Source organism: Neltuma alba, unplaced genomic scaffold, assembly GCF_004799145.2.
Source record: "Neltuma alba isolate B1F8T4 unplaced genomic scaffold, ASM479914v2 tig00013684_pilon, whole genome shotgun sequence".
Taxonomy (NCBI): domain Eukaryota; kingdom Viridiplantae; phylum Streptophyta; class Magnoliopsida; order Fabales; family Fabaceae; genus Neltuma; species Neltuma alba.
Genome location: NW_021637850.1, coordinates 15,305 through 23,197, shown reverse-complemented (window position 1 = coordinate 23,197; position 7,893 = coordinate 15,305). Strand labels below are relative to the sequence as shown.

Here is a 7,893-nt window from a genome sequence, read left to right as displayed (position 1 = left end):
TGTTACGATTTTAAACTTTCCAGGCAAATTTGCACCTTAGCTCATTACAAAATATATGTACAACCTGATCAATTTTTATTATTATATATATATACAGAGACAAATATAGTTTCGGCTCAAAAATAGCTTGTGTCGCTCAACTACATGTCAGAATTCTATTAATATAAAAAATATTATTTGTTAAAAAATTATACACTTAGGTATCGTTGGTACGATGAATTGAAAATAAGGGATAAAGATTGTGATTGAATTGACAAAATAGTGTTTAGCATTAGAAATTGCTTTTGTTACATGGATTAGACAAACCCATGTAGTGGGATTGAGAATATTATGAGAGGAAGTGGTATTCCCTAATCCTATTTTCATAGGTTTGCCTAATCCAATGTAACAAATAATTACTAATGCTAAAGACTTTTTTAATGATTTTTTTTCCAATTGTAATCCTAATCTATATCTCTTATTTTTAATACTTTGTAGCAAATGGGACCTTAAAGTCATGATCATAAGAACAACATTAGAGTAGGGAAAGCCTAATTGAAATCCAACATTCTCCAGATATCAGGTCAGAGGATCTCCAAACGCAAGTAATCACTTCCACAAAATGGATCAATTCCCTTAAAAAAAACATAAAATTTTAAATAATGCAACCATGCCAAAAGATCGATTCTGTACTTTAAACTAGTATCCATTTAGTCAAAAAAGGACAATAGAACTTAACTCCTCCTCATTTAATGACATAAAGGATAACAGAATAAATTATTAAACCGCGTACAATTGAAGCTATCATCAAGTTCCACACAGTTGCACTTCAAGGTTTACTAATCTTCATTGATTAACGATTTCTTTTATCATGTGTCGAAACTTGAATGTCTATATTAAAAGATACCCGTAGATAGTTGAGACCACATGGGATCTGCTGGAAGCATTTCTTTTTTCTCCTTTATTATCTTTCCAATTTTCATCTTACGGTTGTTAAAATCAAAAGGTAAAAGCATGCTATAGTCAGTTTTAACTTTCCGAAAATCATTGTCGAATCTTTAATTTGTAACTAAACTAATTAATTAATTAAACAATTTTTTCTATCAACATTCTCATTTAAAATTCGGAAGTTTAGTAGAAAATTATCATATTACCTCTGTCCTAAATATAAGAGTTAGTTAGAGATTCAATTTTATTTTAAATAATATAAGAATTAATTCACTTTGTCTCCCATATATTAAACTATTAAGAAGTCTCCATCCAGAAGTAGTTTCTTTCTTTCTTTGTTTTTTTTTTTTACCAAAATCTAGAAGCAGTTTCAATGCAAATGATTAATAGAAACAATTTAGAAAAAATATCTATTTATTATAAATAACTAACTTAATTAATTTTTTTAATATTTTCAAGTTAGTTATTTAGTTCTTATATTAAGAACAGGAGGTCACAGTTAATTTTAAATTTTAAAAGATGATTGTCAAGTCCCTGATTTTTTCCAATATTCTATGTTAAGAGTTGAAAGAGCAGTTCCGGGACGATGAATGTCAGCATTCTAGTGGCCATTTAATTCTTCTTTTTCCTTAAGAAGAAAGCTTTTGCCTTTTGGGATCTGATTCAAATATAGTAATTTCATTTCAGTGGTGGAAGAGAATCACATGCTTTTTTTTTATTTCGTGATTTTGGTTGTTTCCTCTATTGAAGATTCCATTGTGACCCTTGCATAAGAACCTGTCAAAATGATAGTGATTGTGCCTTCGGACAACGGTCTGGGCATCGATATTGTGTTTTTTTTTTCTTTATCTTTTTTCTTCTGGTTTTATAGATTTATTAGAAGGGTTCGAGCCCTTAGTTATTTGCGCCAGATGAGTCAATATCAGGTGCCTATATATTGTGTTCTTTTAATAAAGTAGTTTTTATTATCATTGTTATTATACTGTTTGAATGCTTACTTTATAATAACCCATGAGGAATTATGAAGAGCAATGCACAAAAAAGTCCCTACCTAGTTCCCCAGTGACGGCTTAAGCTCCAATTCTCTGACCCAAGCTTCTTCCATGGCGCCCACCAAGCTCAGAAGCGTCCCCTCTTGTCCAAGGGAGACGAAAGAGACGTATAGGGTTAGAGTTTTTTGAGGGGGGGGGGGAGGAGGGTGGGAAATTTTGGACCAATGTGATTGTGAAATTAAAATGATCCATAGAGAATAGTAAAAAAAAAAAAACAGAGAAAATGTAAAATGATTTCTTTTCTTGAATTTTCCCATTCGGTTTCTTCCCTTGTTTTTTGTAATCTTCACTTTTGGCTCTCTATTGGAGTGCAGATCCAAGTCATAACCATTGAGTTAAACACTTATATGACCTAAAATAATCAAATATGGATCCAATAAAGTATGTTGTGACATAATATTTGGCCCAAATATTAAAAACCACGATGTGTAAACAATTCTCATATGTTATCATGATCAAGAGGAGAGGAGAGAAGAGAAGAAAGGTAAAGTTCAAAAATAAAATAGAACGAGGTGAAAGAGGGAGGGAGTGTAAGTGAAGAAATATTACAGGGTAAAATAATTCGGAATTTTCTCTACAATAGATAATTGACATCTCCTAATTTAATCGAATATGAAATCAATGGGTGTCATTTAATCTTACACAAAACATAATTAAAAATATTAAATCTAATGAAAATTAGAAATACAGAATTTCTGCAATTTGATCCCAAAGATTTTCATTATTTATATTTTTTTCCAAAATCAAATAATATCCATTGATTTAAGCTCAAAATCATCAATAAACGTGGCATATGATATATAAAATGAATATCTATCGGTAAACCAACTTTATTTTTTTTTTAAAAAAGCCTAAATAATGTAACATTTCATTTATGTATATATTGTTCCGGAAAAATAAAAATTAATTATCAACTGAACGTCAAGTATAATTTACAAACTTTTTTCTACAATTCTGGTTACGAATTCAGTTGACGTTTCACAAATATACGTCAGCAACCTAATCAGATATAAAATATGGTCTTGTCCCGAGATGCTTTCATTTCAACTTTTGTCATTTAGTAACTCAGCTTGCTCAATTAAAAAGCAAAAAAGCTTGCTCTAAAATTATTACATAAGAGTGTGCGGATGTTCATAATCACCCACCTGGCCACCACCCAAAATGATCATCTTTTGGAATTCTGTTTTATTGTCATAAATCCCATAACCTAACTCGATCCAAAATGAAAACTTGCTATAACTTGTCATAGTTTTGATCCCATCCCAGTGCTTTCTTTAAGAAAAAGCACCACAACGTTTTTCATGATGTGTGAGATGCGATTCTCTCAATTGATGGTTCACAGTGTGTTGTCGGATCAAATTAACAAAAGAAAGACAATGTTCAATAATGCAACACCATTAAAAGATCGATTCTGTACTTAACGTAAGCCAATAATCCATCGTCAATAATTAGTCAAAAAAGGGCACCAAAACTTAAAACTCTTCATCAGTTGCTAGCATATATACTCTTAGAGAAAAGACCAGTTATAAATTATTTTATATTTAGTTGTAAATTTTGGACGGTGTCAAACCCTATAACTAGACGAATGAGCATTGCATATATACTTTTCGGGTCCTTAATACAAAACTTAATTAACTAATTTGAATAGATTAATTATGTTTGTAATATCCCAAATTTTATGGATTTGAGTAAAGCATGATGAAGGAGAAATTTTTAGAGAAATTGTTGAGATTAAGACCCTTAAAATATGGTCTGAATAATTATAAAGTTAATTTCAAGAATTTAGGACCTATTTTCTTGGAATATTCAAGAAAAATAGTTAGAGGCTAATTTTTGAGCTGAGATTTTTAAGAAAATATTTTATGGACTAAAGAAGCTAATGGAAGAAGAAAATTCATATAAAATATCCAGGTTTGATTTCTGGAATATCTGATTATCCTGGAAAAATAGAGAAGGATCAAATTGAAGGGAAAATAAAGACCAAAGGGTATAGTGGTCATTCTACAGCCCTCACCGACCTAACATCTTCTCCCTTCTTATTTTCCCCTGCTGCACGACTGAAACAGAGAAAGAGAGAGACGGTGGACTAGGGGAAGAACGAGGAAGAAGAGGAGGTGATTGAAGGAGACAATCGATTCATCTAAAAGTGGAAATCAAACCAAGTGAGTCTCCTGAATCTTCTTCCATCTTTGTTTTCTGTTATTTGTCATGTGTTGCAGGACGATGATGAATGAAATCTGGTTTTTGAGAGAGAAAGTGAAGAGCATGAGAGCTAAGCTATAAAAATCGTGCTTAATGGTGAGGATAGAGTTTGTGGTTGGAATTTTTGCACTTGCTTGTATAGTTGATTACTCTGGTTTTAGTTACCGAAACCAGAATTGCTTATGACTGTGGCGTGAAAAATAGGAAGGGAAGAGAGATGATTAAACTCAGTGTAGACATATTAAAATATTTTTGGAAGCATGGGGTGCTGTCCAAATTGATTAAAGTGTGAAGATAGATATTGAAATTTGAAAAAGTTTACAGCTTAGCAAGGTTGTTGAGATTAATGTAGAATTGAATACTAATTTGAGAGGACTGAATCAAGATTTTTGGACCTTAAAATGGGAAATAGAATGACGCATATGAAGCTGGAATTGTGGGAGAAATATCCGAAAAGATTAATGTATGCTAATTGTTTATAAGTTTGTGGAGTATATTGTTATATATATATATATGCGTGTGTGTGACTTTTGGAAGTATGACCGTGGGAAGCATGAGGGAAATGGAGAGTACTTAAATACTTATACCTATATATATATATATATATATATATTAATCTATCCTTGCCTATATAATTTATAGGATTTGATATTTGTTCAAGTCCATTAAGAAAGGAGCCAAGGAAGAAGCAAGGAGAAGTTAGTACGGAAGAAAAAGCAAAAGGTAGTAACTCTTTTCCTTTAATATGATTGTATATGGATTGCCACATGCTTGGATGTGCCTTTATGCTGATTATGCATGAGAACATGTAAGTTGCCTTTGCATAATAATATTTGTCATGACAATATGCGCTGGTTTCCATTTATTTTGGAATGTGGGCGCGATAGATAGCGATTAGCTATATGGGTGTATGGTGTATATGCATCATTGATTATATTTGGATGCAAGGTGTTGTTCTCTTTGGCCTGTGTAGCATGTGTTTGTGATCTTGTATGATTACGTGAGGGAAATTTGTTACTACTGAGATTCTTTAGAATCTCACCCCTTCTTCCATGTAATACAGCAAGAGCAAGTACTCCTAAGGGCAAGGGAGTAGTGATCGGTGGAGTTTAAAGGCGCAGGAAGCTGGCGATCTTTTGTGTATATATATTTTGCTAAAATGCATCTTATTTTGAAGTGAAGATATATTGTATATCTATTTTGGTTTGTAAATATTTCTCCATAAGGAGGTGGCTAAGGGCTGATAAACCATGGTAACTGCTATTGAAAGAAATGATCAATATTTTGATATGTAGTTATTATTTTGTCTAAAATTACGTGTATCTGTATATGTAACTCGTTGTACGAGCCAATGGCAAGAATATTGAATGTTAGATCCTACTGGCTATAATTGATTTGATATGGGATCCAAAAGGTTGGATGGAAAAGAATGGGTTCGATGGTTGAATATGAACCATGGGTCTTAGACGGTTTTTACCGTTTTTGTAAAGGGTTAAATTGGGTACTCGAACCACTAGACCGGTTACTTTAAAAGTGAGTTTCTGAAAAGTTTTAAACTTTTCAGAAAATCCTATTCCTTGAACAGGATCAGATTTTGTGCTTGGGAATTGTAAAAAAAAAAAATTGATTTTCCCAGGATTGAAACCTGGCTTTTATGATTCGAGGTTAAATAGAACAATTCTATTGGTGTATAAAGGATAGTCGTGAAAATGTTAGTTAAATTAGTTAATATGATATATTTTTTCTAAAATACTCTAAGCATCTTCTTTAATTCCCTCCCCCCTCTCACTTAATTGTTGTTGGAGAAACATCAATAAGATTAATTTACGAAAAAGTTGAAAAATATTTGAAATAGATCTTACATATAGGATCAACATTAACTCCTCAACCAAGTCCTACAGTATTTTTTTTTCAATGTTTCATGTTAAAAACCAAAACAGGTTAAAAAAAATGTTAAAAGTCGAAAGATCAGTTACAAACATATCAGGTAAGTAGTTCTAAATTTTATAAGAAGAGTATCAAATTCTTACAAGTAGATAAATTGTCCAATGACTATTCACCAAAAATAAATAAATAAATGGTCCGATGACCACCCTAACAAATGTTTGCTCAGTCCAAAGGAAATTTATTCAAAAGCTTTTAGTTTTACAGAATTATTAACCTGTTACTTTTTAATATTTACCCCCTTCCCCCGAACTTCTTTAAAAAAGAAATTAAACAAGTTTTTTTCATTGTTCAATGTTCAAAGCTGGAAAACCAGCTTTAAATCATTCTATAATTAAGTTAAAAATTTTGGACGATCAAATCCCCCAACAAGATGAAATAGCTAGCTAAACTTTTTTTTTTTTTTGAAAAACCATTTTAAACTTACCTATACTTTTTCTCAATTTTTAATTTGGTATCTATGTGTTTTCTCTTTTAATTAAATCTTTAAATTTGCTCTGCTATTAGCACCACTAATAAAGCAAAGTTAAAGAATAAATTAAGAGAGAAAAACAATGGGTACCAACAAACTAAAAATTTAGAGAAAGTATATGAACTTCCAAAATAGTTTCCCCCCCTCTTTTTATGATCTATGTGAAAAGTCGAAAGATTTGGCGCAAATCATGCTAGTTAGTCGTAAATTCTGAATGATGAACATCAAATCCTTGGAAATATAGGTGAGTGAGTCAAATCCTTGAACCGCTTCGGTCAGTCGCACAAAATAAAAATTAATTGAGCATTCAGTGAAAAAGGGTGAGACAGCTTTCTCTTTGTAAAATGTGGGCTAGAAACATTCACATATATATAATATGTGAATGTTAAATCTATATGTAACTCTAACTTACCTTCTATACGTCGCAGTTCGTATTGATACGTGAAAGAGAACAGTGCAGGTCCTTCTCTGCGCGCTATGAAATTTCCGCTACATTCATTAAACTTTAATTCGCCATATATTTCCAAACGCAAAAAGTCCTTTGTAAGATCAACAAGCTACCATGGACTGTAAAAAGCACACTGTCACGTATGGCTTGTCCTATAATGACAAATGTTTCCGTTCTTTCACTTTTGACCAGTATCATTCATGATTTATGGATCATATAATTTATTATAATTTTACACTATCTCGATCTGGTCTTCTAATAAGAGTTAAATAACTAATTTGTGAATATTAAGAAAATTAGTTAAGTTAGTTATTTCTAATAAATGAGTGTTGTTTTTTTCTAAATAACCCTGTTAATAATATGCATTAGAATATAAATCCTTTAGTATGTGCAATCATCATAGGTAGTACTTTGGGGAAAAAATGAATAAACATGAAAGACAAAATGAACTGAGTTTTATATTTAGAACTAAATTGGATCTTCAACTTACTTTTATATTTAGTGTCGGAGGAGTATTAAACTACATAGTAGACGTGATCTACATTGAGCTTAAAGAGAGTCAAACAGTATATGAATAACAAACATATGCAGCTTGGTACAAATTCGTTTAGGAGGATTAAACTAGATAGTAGACGTGATCTACATTGAGCTTAAAGTGAGTCAAACAGTATATGAATAACAAACATATGCAGCTTGGTGCAAATTCGTTTATTATATACAGACACAAATACGGTTCGGCTGAATAAAACAGCTGACGTTTCTCAAATATGTCATACTTCTAGTCAGATATGAAAATATTACTTCGTTAAAGAAGATCCTAACACTTTAATCCGGTCTTTTTATTTAGG

The 7,893-nt window shown here is 31.5% G+C and overlaps 1 long non-coding RNA gene across 1 annotated transcript; it reads left to right on the top strand.

Annotated features, from left to right (window-relative positions):
• The first annotated feature begins 4,865 nt into the window (after positions 1-4,865).
• On the top strand, positions 4,866-5,471 carry LOC114738781 (uncharacterized). The gene is made up of 2 exons (XR_003739560.1): positions 4,866-4,904; positions 5,245-5,471. It is a non-coding gene; the product is annotated as an uncharacterized LOC114738781 (long non-coding RNA).
• Positions 5,472-7,893: the final 2,422 nt, after the last annotated feature.